At 38.5% G+C, this 13,369-nt stretch overlaps 1 protein-coding gene across 1 annotated transcript in view; it reads left to right on the top strand.

Moving 5' to 3' along the window:
- The window catches only part of HIBADH (3-hydroxyisobutyrate dehydrogenase), a 72,213-nt gene that overhangs the window by 42,310 nt on the left and 16,534 nt on the right, over nt 1–13,369 (top strand). The gene's annotated exons all lie outside the window — the stretch shown is intronic.

Below are 13,369 nucleotides of genomic sequence, written 5' to 3'. Positions count from 1 at the left end.
ACACAGCAAAACGAATCGTGGAAATGCCGAATTACACCTTATATGTTTAGCCAAAAGTGATTAAAGGGCAGGTATTTCAAATGTAGCAGATACGATTACCATCCCTGATAAGAGTGTAATGTTAGGCTATGTTGAGCAGATCTGATTACTGTCTGTGTACGGTCTGTGCCAATTTTAGTAATATCTGGTGTGGATGCTTTGCTTTTATGCCAGTTGCTGGTTCAGACATTTAACTTTTCATGTAATTTTGAATATTCAATTCAAATTTGGAGCAGTTATTTATAGTTATGTATAGAATCAAATATACTATGTAGGTTCTGCAATAAGCAACTCTCTCCTCTTTTCCTTCTTTCCCTCACTCTCTGGGAAAAGGGAGATTCAGGTGTCATCAAAGCCTCTTTTTTGAGGTTTCTCCGTGCAGAGAGCACAGATTGACTTCCTGTTTTTTTCTGAGACTCTGGATATGTAGCCAAAAAGTTTATATTGAGTACTGACCTGATCATATTTCTGTATTTTCCTTACTAAAGCTCCCACTGAACAGTAGTGTGTTGATGAATAAGGGATACAGCAGGAGCCAGAACAGGTATATGATCCCGTCTGGTAAACTAAGAGAAGGGACACAATACAAAAATTAGGAAAACTTTTCTGTTTGGGAGTGTTTATTAGTCCATATTCTAAAATAAACTGCTGTAGTTCACTTACCCTTTCCAGTTTCCTTATCGTTCTTCATGAAAGAAAGCCCAGATCTCAGACTGGGCTACATTTGAGGGCAAAAAAAGAGAAAGCTTACTAATTCCATGTTATGAGACCAGAGTAAGCATTAAAAGATTGCAGGATAACCTCTTAAAAACCTTATTCTCAGTGTTTATATCAAGCAGGTGCTGTTCGTTCTTTATCTGCATTCCTGTGTACTTAAAAATTTAATTTGAAACTGTAATGTTGTCTCCTTATGAAAGCAATTTTTTTTCTTTTCATTCAAGATCTTTAAAAAGCATACTTAAAAAATTATTCTGGCCACTGTTTTCTCTTTTGCTAATATTTCAGAATGATCTTGGACATTTTATAGATACCTATAAACCAACTAGAAAACATTCCAAAGTACATTGTTTATTCCTGGTTCTTGCTTCTTCATTATTTCTTTGTGAGTGAGGTGTAAAAAGCAGTCCAAATCTATTGAAACGATTACATGCATGCTGAAATATTGTAGAGAATACTTGGAAATGGGAGGGTTTGTGCTTCTCTCTGACTTATTTTTCAGTATTAACAGTAATTACATCTTTTCAGTGCATGCGATTCAGTGCATTTCTAATGCAATCTGATTTTTCTAAATCAAAAATTTTGGAAAAAGGAAATACATGTGGCTCAATATGAGAAAATTGTTTACCCTGAAGGATGGATGTTTCTTTCCTTCCAGTGTATGAATCCTGTAGGTCCTCTATTGAATTTTTGGTCCTTCCTTTCAACTATATTCTAGACAGGATGCAGTTCTGTCCTCCATCCTTGCCTCTCCACCTTGCAAACCCTAGTTATATGTTTCCTTAGTTACTACGGTTAGATTATCTGCAGTTGCAGTTGATATCTGCAATTTTACTGAGTATATTTACAGTGCTTGAGTTGCAAATGACATCTTTCTGTCATATTTTGATTCTTTTCTTTTCTTGCATGCTGCTCTTACATGATGAAGAAGAGTAGAAGCCAAACAAAATAACACAGCAGGTAAATCAAGTGCACTGAACTACGCAGGGTTTGGAAAATCGGAATTATTTGGTTGTCATCTGCCTACCTTTAGGCAAGAACAGCAGGTCCCTTTTTTCTCTTAAGTTCATCCTTGCTGTATTCCATGTTGCCTCTGTGGTGGTAGGTCAGCACCAGCTTCACGATATTTCTGAGATGGTTTGGGAATCTGTCTGCCTAGCATAGGAATGCTGGTTAAACTGTTATTTAGTACCTGTATGTTTGACATCCTCTTTGCATGGAGAATCTGCCACTTGATGTGACTTTCAATGTCTACCCAACATGGTCAGGACCGTGGAGGGCTGTTACCTTAGGATGAACAGGCTACTCGATTGCTGGACTTAGGTTGTGTCAATTTGATGTTTGGAAAGCGGAAAACCAAGTCTCTACTCGTTTATTCCTCTTCCTCTCCAGGAGGCAAAAAGTGATGAAATGGGGTTTGTTAGAACAAAAATTACTGCAGCAAACAGTCTCTAAAAGGGCTCATTGAATGAGTGGTCCACGTATAACAGTGAGGATCCACAGAGGCAAAGCAGCTTTGGCTGGAGAAGAGAGCCACAAGATTCAGTCTCGCTGCAAGACTCGTAGGTGAGCTAACCTGCAACAGAGTAAGAGGGCAACCACGATCCTGAAGGTGGTCATCACTTACAGACAACTGAAAGGATTTGGGGCATCCTAGCAGATGGTTGGACAGTTTGTGCTTGATAGAGACCTAAATACAGCCGCTCGGTGTTAATGCTTTTTACTCCTAGGTCTTGATGTTTCCAAGAGTGAGCGTGCCACGGTTGTGCTGCTACTGTATGGCAAACCCCTCTTTCCTTCTGTAGGTTCAGAGGAGGGGTGCAAAGGGGTTTTAAACTCCTGTCAGATACTGTTACCCATTGGGACAGAAGGCAGCTAGCGGTATGTGCAGCTACTTAGGGCAGCCTTTGCGAAACAAGCCAATGCTCAGTCAGCTGGCATACAAAAACTGTTTGGTTTCTGAATGGAAAAGCAAAGCTTAAACATATGTCTGTGCTGGCAGCATGAATTACTTTCCTGCATAAGTGTCCAGAATTCCTTTATTCCTTCTTTACACTTCCAGCAGAGCTCTGAACCGGGAGTTCAGACATCAGGGTTCATGTTTTGTCCAAGTTTCAGTCAAGTCAGTTTGACATGTTCTTCTTTCCTTGGCTGCCAGTGGTTGGTTATAAGTCAGTACTTGGAGTGATCGTTGTCGTCTCACCCACGGTCATTCCATTCATATGTGGACAGGTTTGGGGATTTCACTCAGTTCTTTTCCCATCCCTTGTTCTGAAAATCCCTTAACCATTTCAGTACCAGGAGAAAATGATACAATGTGAAGGATGAAAATACAGCAGTTTTCATTTTAAAAGTAGCTGCAGCAGGTTTTCACATATTTTGCAGTACTATGTTTTAACAGTACACTGTAGTAATTACTATGCTTGGGTCAGTTAATATAATTTGACAGATAAATGCCATGTAGACCTGCCAGCTTCAGTCTGGGTTATTTATATACCATGAAATAGAGAATCCTGAAAAGCTGGCTTAGAAGTTCTTTGTTTTTTTATAAGACTCCTAGCCTGATTAAATTAAGAAGAGATAGGGAGAAGATGCAGCAAAATTGTGCTAACCTCATTGTTACTGGCAAAAGATTTTTTTTTCTTCTTTTCGTGATTTATTCTCCACAGAGACAGATACATTTATAAAACTTGTGTTGAGTGGGGCTGTGTCATGATACTGAATTATAAAAGGAAAAATCTTTACTGTAAATGTGATAAAATGTGGGGGTTTGGCCCTTGTATTGTAAATTCAACAGGCACGAGTTTCCAATCTTCTTGAAGTTTATTGGTCTCACTGAGCTAAGGGTAGCTTTCTTCTATGAGCTGTGCAGCATCACTCATACAAACTGCTTCCTGTTTACTGATTGATATTTATATTGCATCGTTGACCTTAGAAAAACAAAACAATTCCTGATAATTTCCTGATATGAATTGACAGTAGCAAGTCCTACACTAAAATATTCTGATTTTTTTTTCTTATTTGTATCAACCTGGGGTTTGTATTTGGACAGCCATTTTGAAATGTTTCACTGTACATCAAAATAATAGGTCCTAATGGAATGGATTGCTTTCTGCTTGACTAGACAAAGTATTTATTTTTTTTTTAAAAAAGTGCCTTAGCAAGTTTAAAAGTAACAGTAGAACAAAATAAAGTAGATTTTCTCTTAATGGCTTTGCTTGATCAGGTATTTATATTCTGCGTATGCTTTTATTATTTATTAAATTCTGACAATAAGGTAGCTTTTCCTCTCTGAGGTCAGTAGTGTTCAGATTAATCAGGCTGACATTTCATGCCGGTGGGTCATGAACTGTTGATAATAGCATTAAATGGTGATTCACTTGCTGCGGGGAGCACAGCTCATTATCCAGTCACTATATTAAATCATCGCCACAAACAGCTAGAACCCTCTGTGTGTGCCTGCCCGCGTCTGCACACACACACACGGAAATCGGGCTGGGGATCTCTGTCCTGTAGCTATCCATTTCGCTGTTTACAGCAGTCGTTAAAGCTATTTCCAGCGTGCAAGGACGATGGACTTCTCCCCGTCTGGGAGACTGGGATGGTTCTCTCTGTTTACGTATAAAACAGGACTCTGCGGTTTATGTTCTAGCTTCCCTCTCATCAAGCGTCGTAATTTTTGTAGCCAGTTCCACGTTAGGCAAAAAAAAAACAAGGAAAAATACATGCACATAATTTCTAAAATGTTGGTGTTGGAAAAAGAACAAGATGCAAAATGAAAAATGCAAACTGAAGTCTAAATTGCTTGTAGTCATTGAGTATGGATTTTTATTTAATACTGTGTTTCAGGGGCTGCTATATTAGTTTCAGATGTGCTACATTCAAACTTTAAAAAAAATCCAACAAACAACACTGTCCTAGTTCAGGAAAAAGTATATCTATCATAATGGAAAATTTTGAAGTAGAAGACTGTTTAAATAGCTTAACAGTGAATTAATTGTGTTGAATGAGGGGAATATCTACACTGTATGCTTATAAGATTTTGCAGTTAAATGCACGTCTTGCTTAAACTTAAGTTGCATTCTTTAAAAGTGAAATTTGAATTAGAAGTATTGCAAGGCACGTGCTCAACAATTAATATGAAATGTTGCGCTTTTTTCTCTTATCTGGAGCAGAGAATTGGGGAGTTTTCTCCCTCCCTGTCCTCTGCCCCCTCCATCTGAGCCAATATAATTTGTGTTAATGCACAAGTGACTGTTGTTCCACGGCAACGCTTAGAGGCATTTCACTTTAAGATATGAAGGCTTACGTGAAGTATGAGCTTCTCAAGGTCTTTGTAACTGACACTGCAGAAATGCTTTTTTAATATATTTATTTTTAAGACATTACATTTAATCAGTATGTAAATAATAATTAGCATGAGAACCATGCTAACCTCAGTACTAACTTTAAAACTGAGAAGTTGGGGGTTTTTTCACATATATGTACGTTTTTCTACATTTATATAAATGGTTACATAAAGAGAAAAGTTTTTTCTGAAGCAAATAGCACACTATATACTGTAAGAGAAGAAAAAAAAAGGAATTATGAAAGGAAACATTTTAAATTCCTCAAATTGCGGTTTGGTTGGTTGGGGTTTTTTTTGTTAGAGAGCGGCTGAAACTGCCAAGAGAAACAAGGTGACGTGAAAGAAGGATGGGCCGCTAGAGGTCACTGTTTGGTAATCAACTTCTAATGAACCAGAACTGTCAGGAAGGCCAATAAATTACACTGTAGATTTTTCTAATTATGAATTCCTATTTAATCATTCAATGACAAGTTAACTGTGGCAGCAGTTCTATGTACTTTGCATACACAGTTATGTTAATGTACTATTATATTTCTTAGGATGGAGGTCTTCCATCATTAGAGCAGTTCATTACCAAAGACTCTCTTATCTAATCATAATTACTGATTATGAGAAATAATTAACTTTGTTACCCTCTTGATTCTGTTCATACGCAAAATGCACTCTTTTTCTTTTCTTTTCTTTTCTTTTTAAATTTATTTTTAGCGGAAGACCAGAACAGGGCAAGTACTGACTTTGGATACCTCTACATTAAAGAAAAAAAATGTTAATTTGGTTTTGTGCAAAATTGCTTAAGTTCTAGTGTTGAAATAGTTACAGTTAGTGAGGAAAAAAGAGGTACACAAATTATTTTATAATGGGTTGAAGTTGAGTACAGTTAAATATGAAAATGTGTTTTGTTTAATGGAAGTGCAGCATTTGGAGCATGTAAAGATTTGTAAATTTAAACCATATGATTGTATATTTGCTCATCCTGAAACAATAAATGTAATAATAGAAATAGTATCTCTTTTAAAAAATACTTCCATGATAAACTTAGAATTAGTTTGTACGTAAAGAAGTATGACTTTTAAGAGTTTTAATTAAATTACAAGCGTTTGAGCTCATTAGATAAATGGCACCAAGTGCACTTGAGATTGCATTTTAAGCTGAAGGGCAACGCTGAATCTAGTTCTCTCAAAGAGATGTACTGTCTGTTTTGCAGGGGAGTAATAGTAGAATTATGTGCAGAGGATCCCTAAACAGGAAATAGAAGTGGGAAAGGCTGCATAACGAAGGGATTCCTTAAATGGAAGCTATGTAGCTCTCCAATTCAGGCTGCTTGTCTAGCAGTTGTTGTCATCGTGCATTATTACACTGCTTTGCCTTTTCACTGCCGCATAAAAGACTCGAGAATTAACTGTGAATATGCTGAAACTGGGCAGCGGAAAATGCTGTGTTACTTGGTGGGTATAGAGTTTAAAAATAAGCGTATGTTTTAATGGAGAAGCTGAAAGATGGTCTCTGTGGGCTGTTTGCTGTATCTGGAGGGAAGGTTCAATGCCAAAGCGCTTGCAGAAACGACAGACACATCCGAAGCGACACGCTCTGATGGCAGGTCAGATTATCAGAAAATTCTGAGTTTCATACCACTGATGGCACTTTAAGGGACAAGGTTCAAAGATTCCTTCAAAAAATATTCAAGGCAGGTTTCAGTCCTATTTTTTAAGCGCTTTCTGATTTTCATTGGTAAAGCTGTATCAGTTGACCTGTCACAGAGTGTACCCAGAGCAGGTGAAATTAAAACTTGCAGCTGGGCAGCTCCCCAGCAGAAGGTACTGGAGGTGGATTTCTTTTAAAATTACCTGTCTGACACTTTTTTCTGACTACCCATTTCTATTTCATTTTAAATTTTGTTAGATTCCTGCTATTACATACTAGATACTTTTCAAATGTTGTGAATGCTCCTACTGCTTGGGTTTGACATATAGCATGGCTGCATCTTCAGCTTTTAGATAAATCAAAAATGCTTAGGAATAGGTACGCTATGCTGTTTCACCCAATTTTAATGCTTTTTGATTTACAATGTTTTTATAGTGCTTTTATTTTTTTACGTAACAAGAAAGGACCAATGAATGCATCAGTAGAAATTTACATGCATGATTTTAGGCTTGTGCAGCTTTTTTAGAAGCAAACCTTTTATTAAGAACACTTGAACCCATATCTATTGAGCAATGCAATTTCAACGCACACCTCAGTGTGATTATTTTGTTTCTTTTTAAACAGTGTGCTTAATGCCTTCATTATTCAGCAAAACAAAAAATCATGCTGCAGTGTTTTGTTGCCTTAGGGGGCCTGTATGAAGGTAACATGGTAAACAAAATCATAAAGGACTGAAGTGTTTGAAGTATTTTGGTGTTTTGTAAAATGGGATTAATATCTTGTTACAGTTGACTAATGCTGGAGAAATATGTAAGCAATAATACTAAAAATTCCTGGTTTATTTTTCCTTCAAAGATTCTTGTATTTCTGTTATGATAAAAGGGTTTCTACTGTTATATCTCTGTTCCACAATGTAGCATAAACATAGCTGCATTTTGCTGTGGTGTTAAGGTAGAATGCACAAGTGTTTCATACTTTCCAGATAGAGACATTCAAGTTCAACTAGAAAAATCTGCAAACATGGTGGCGTATGACTAACTGCTTTTTGTAATTTACAGAGCTCAGTAAGGTTGGCCGCACATCTGGTTTTTTTGGTCGTGACTTGTCGTGTGTGTTGCTCAGTCAAAACAGATGAGGTGAAAAGCTGTGATGGACTGTTGTGTGGACTGTTGGCTCTATTTGTAGGTTTTGCTATCCCACGCAAACATTAAGCTTTTGGGGTTTTGATGTTGTTGTTCATTTTGGTATTGTCTGTGGATTCTAGTTAGAGCAGAGAGAATACCTCTTCCAGGATTTTACGTTCTCTTTTTCTAAGGGCACATTATAAATATTCATCCCTGGGAGCTTTTTCTCCTGTAGTCCAGTAACAGTCTGTTTTCTGGTTGCTTACCTTCCGCATGGAGTCCGAGGAAAGCGGGACTGTGATGGCCTCAGTGAGTGTTAAATGTGCAACTCTGTCACCTTTGTAATGCCAGACAAAAATTATTCTTGTTTTTGCACTATGTGATTGAGATGAAGTTTTATTTCTAGGACTCAAAGCCTCATCGGGGCAAGACGGGAATGTGCTAGAGCCTGTGTGCTGGATTTCAGTTGTGTGGAGGGTTAACACTGGCCCACATAGTTGAGAAGCTGTGTGTATGGCCCTGTTTCATTTTTGGACTTCCCCTGAAAAACTAGAAATCCAAACAGTAGTGCTGGGCAAGAAGATGATGGGTTATTGTCTTTGTTTCTCTTGTATTTGATGCTGTGCTTATTCAGAACCTAGCCGTGGTTAACCAGATAGCTTAGTGCTGTGTGCTCTACATTTGGACGGTCCTGATCTGCTTTGAAACTTTGGTACCTTGGATATATGGAATATGCTGCCTCCCATTCCTCACTGGCTATCCAGTCTTCTTTCTAATGTTCTAATAAAAAAAATGAAATATTCGTTTTCCACTGTGCTAAGCTCTGCAGTTAGTTTTGCTCTCCATAGCTGTAGATACTTGCAGTTGTTGTTTTTGAGTATGTCTGTATAGGTCTGCAGCCCCAAATGATATTTAGACATTATGTCTAAATATTAAGGGTGGGTAAAGGAGTAGTTAAATCTGGTACTCCAGCAAGAACACCCAAGGACTTTTTCTGTGGTCTGGAGCTTTTATTGTGGATTAAAGGGAGAGAACAGAAAAAGTGACTGGCATGAACTACTATTTTGAAATGTTTTTCATAGAATGGCCTAGGCTGGAAGGGACCTTAGAGATCATGGAGTCCAACCTCCCTGTCATGGGCAGGGACGCCTCTCAACTAGATCAGGCTACTCAAGGCTCCATCCAACTTGGCCTTGAACACCTCCAGGGAGGGGGCAGCCACAACATCTCTGGGCAATTTATTCCAAAATCTTGCCACCCTTGTACTGAAGAATTACTTCCTAAGATCTAATCTAAATCTATTGTCCTTCAACTTAAACCCATTTCCCCTTGTCCTATTGCTGGACACTCTTGTAAAAAGTCCCTCCCCAGCCTTCCTGTAGGTTCCCTTCAGGTACTGGAAGGCAGCTATTAGGTCCCCCCGGAATCTTCTCTTTTCAAGACTGAACAATCCCAGCTCCCACAGCCTGTCCTCGTAGCAGAGGTGCTCCAGCCCCTGGATCATCTTTGATACTGTATTTTGGGTATAAAAAGTAAGCAAATAATTTAATCAGTCATACTTTATTTCCTTATTGCAGTGTTGGTAACCTTTTTACTTGGTAACTTTTCAGGTGCTTAGACATTTCTCTTTGATATTACAGTGACAAGAACTAAATGTAATATTTTTTTTAAAAAATGCTGCAGACGAAACGATCTCATCAGGCCTATCAGCTTGTACTTCTGTTGAAAAAATTAAAGTATCTTCTATGTGTAGTTGCCTTTTGCAACTTATTTTCTTTGGCTAATCGTTTCGGAGGCATCAGTTACTACTTAATACTGTCTCGTAAAATTTTTGTGCTGCATTCCCCTCATATTAAACTGCCTTTACAAGAGCTTCTACTGATTTTTTTCATGATTTATTGAGAGGGCATATTCTTTTCTGTGTTTTGGCATCCTTCTATAGTACATCTAAATGAGATTGAAGATTTTTATTCTGGCGTCCATGGCCAAGTTCAAGTGCTAATCCCTATGCAATTCCACTCAGGGCTTCCTTTAAAAACATAAAGCTTCTCATTACCATTTTGCTGGTTTGGTTTAATCACTTCTTTGTCCTTCCTGCTACAGTACTTTCTTCCTTCGATTCCTGATGGTGTTTACATAATAATTTCTATGCTCAAAAGGGATACGCTCTGCTACTATAACACATGTATGTACCTATTGTTTATATACATGTGTCTTCATGATTCATGCAAATCCCTCAACGTGTTCTCCTTGAGGCCCCCAAGGATCCTGGCATGTACAGCAACACTTCTCAGATTGGTGTGTGGGACTGGAGAGTTTGGTGCCGTCTTTTGTCTCCGGATGGCACCTCGCAAAAGAGAGACCCAGCCGTGACAGCAAGGCAAGTGCTGAAGAAGGGCAATTAAAGCAATCTCTAGCTGCATCTTCTACCTTCATATTATTCTAGGAGGCAAAATGTGCTTAATTACTCCCTCTCACGCTGGGATGCCCAGAACAGGTAGCATATTGCTCACCTCTCATGCATCTTTCTTTCAGTCTCTGCCTCTGCTAGGAAAATAGCTGTGTGGAGCATTAATGCTGATGCACACAGTCTGATCCACTCGTCTTCATTCTTGCCTGTGCTTGTGGAGGGGGTGGAGGAGGAGGAGGGAATTATTATTCTGCTGCTGACACAGGGAGAATGAGAGTGGCTTGATGCAACAGAAGATTATGTTCCCTGAGGATAAACAAACAGAAGGAGATAAATTAGGAGAGAGGATAATCCTGTTAATATGTGCGTTCCTTAATTCTGATTCGTTTTCTCAAAATGTACAATTTTGCCGAGGTTGGAGATTTAATTAGTACCTGTAAAACATCTCTTCAAGTTTACCTTTTAGATTGCGGAGTAATTCTTTGAGTTGGCATTTGAGATGCACAAATTCACTCATAAACAGGAGTTGTAGGTTGTGATACGAATATCATGTGAAGGAAAAATAGTAGTATGCACATCACCATCCCTTCCTTAATTAAAAAAAAAAAAACTTTTGTTCTCTGGACTTTCTCACAATACTGTTTATTTTAGGAAGTCAGAGCAGCTGATTCCTTGCAGTCTTCTGTTGCTTTTTCAGCAGAAGCTGGGCCATTGTGATATTTATCTGAATTCAAACAAGGCTAATTAAAAGAGCTGCTGACAGTTGTTGTGATCTGACTTTGACTGGAGCTTGATGGTCATTATGGGTAAATAATGAACCGGGTCTGCAAATGTAGCAGCTGCCAACTTGGGATAGAAGAACAGCTATTGCGTCCAATTTAAGGATCTATCGACCGCTTCCTTCTCCCTGCAGATCTTCTTCCTAGCAGAGAACTAATGTTTTCTACTGCTTTGTTTTGTGGTTTCAGCTCTTTCTGATATAGTCTATAATTTCTTCTTAAATATTTAACCTAGTCCATTATTAGCTTTCAGAGTTAACAACTTTTCCATTGGGCTTTCTTTGCATTTTTATTCTGTTTTGTTTAGTGGATGTTGTGGGTTTTTTTGCAGTATGATTTCATGTACAGCATAACTGCTTAAATAATGATGATAATAATGTGTATTTAATTTGCCTGTTGCTGCAGAATAAAAATCCACTAGGCTTTTTTCTTTGTACAGCCATAATCTAACAAATTGCACAATTGGATTATGCTGTAAAAGAGATGCTTCTACTTCCTTAAGCGTGCTTTTGTCTGAGTGCTGATTGTATAAATCTTCAAAGCACTGACTTGAACCTCCATTTCCATTTGTGCTCAAACTAGTTTATGAGGTACCGTGATTTCAAAGCTCTATTTATCAGAGGAGAGAAATAGCAATGACTTTCATTAAGGTGCACTCGCAAGTACGTTGTCGCTTCATCATGAGCTTTGCCTTGTCCCATTAGCAAGCAGGAACGGTGGCGTTAAAGGAAAAATGGCAAATTTTAATAACAGATTAATTCAACTTTCTTCTCGCATCCCTGCCCTTATAAATGCAGTCGCCACAGAATTAGATATACACAAGAACTTGGCGCGTTTGCCGAGCTGCCATTTGAAAAGGCAGCGTGCGTTATGTAAAACGTACGAAGGGGTTGGTGCCCAGTGCATAATGCGGCAGAACTTGGAATCTTGCTGGGAAGAAATGATCCCAAGCGTGCCCCTAAAAGACAAGTCTTGCTTTGAGATATAATGATGAAAAATTGCCCATTTATTTGTGTCTTTGCGTTTCAGCAAAAAGGAAACTTCGGCCGTGGTTGTCTGTGGTGCCGCCGCAGGGGTTTTGTGCATGTATGTGTGTGCGCGCGGGCGTTTCTGCTCTTGCTCTGGAAAGGCCAGCGCTACGTTAACAAGGGGTTATGTTATGCTGGTTTATGTTAAACCAGATCACCCCCTAACATGTGCGGAGCCATTCATCTGTGTCACCAAAACCCAGGAGAACATCTGACATGGACTTTGAAACAGAAACAGTGATCACTTACAAATCAAACATGGCACGCTCTAAACCGATTGTGCACGGCAATCTTTTCGAGAAAGGACAACTAATTGAACATGATAAAGTGTAAAGTTAATTAACACCCTTAAATTTGTTGATTACTTTCACGGGATTATATTGTTCGTTGAGGAGCAGCTTTCTGTCCCAGCTGTCGCCTTTTTAGTGAATGTCGCTGGTAAACAATAGAGACACCATAACAAGTCGTAAATGGTCCCTGTGACAGCAGCCCCTTGTGAGGCTGCATCTGTAGAAAATGATTAGAACAATTGCATTTTAAAGACGGCTCACATTGCAGCCCGGTCCCATCGGCCCTCTTCTTTATCTCCGCTGATGGCAGACTGGTTAAAACATTTAAGTTCTTTTGAGCAAATTAAGTGATTTACTGTGTTTTAGTTATACAGCAGCAGAATAGCTTCATAGGTCTAGCTTTGATGCTGATTTTCATAATAGGGAGAAACACAAGCCCTTTGAGTGCTGGTGTATTACGGGTTGTTGGGGTTTTTTCCTGAGACTGTTCCATTTACGTGTTTCCTGGAAATAGATTGAGGATGGCAGACGTTGTCTATGAAGCAAGTAGAAAATATTGATACTCTATTTATATTTTATAAAATAACTAAGTCTTCTCGTGGTTATTTTGAATTTATAGTGTGATTTTAAATATTCTGCGTTTGTTTCTAGTGGGGATTTGTAGCTGATTTTGCCTATACATGCCTTTTCATTGGTTTTGGATTTATATAGTTAGCAAAACAATAGTACCTTTTGCAGTTAACCTTTATTTGTGTATCTTGGTTTAACTTTTTGTGAGTCACAGAAGACTCTATTTCATAGCAGCTGGTAGGTACTTAAAAAGAACTGCTTAGTCCTTAAGAATGCACGTGCACACACAAGACACACAGATGCAGACTCTCAAGTTCAACCTATCTGAGAGTGAGTAAACACAACAAGAAACTGCTTGTTTGAGGCAACTACAGTTGCTTAAGCTTCAATTTTGCAGAAATGTGGGAATAAAGGAATAGTGTT

The sequence above is a fragment of the Apaloderma vittatum genome, unplaced genomic scaffold (genome assembly GCF_000703405.1).
Source record: "Apaloderma vittatum isolate BGI_N311 unplaced genomic scaffold, ASM70340v1 scaffold37988, whole genome shotgun sequence".
In the NCBI taxonomy this organism is placed as follows: domain Eukaryota; kingdom Metazoa; phylum Chordata; class Aves; order Trogoniformes; family Trogonidae; genus Apaloderma; species Apaloderma vittatum.
The sequence above is the reverse complement of the archived record's forward strand: the minus strand, read 5'-3'. Positions and strand labels throughout refer to the sequence as shown.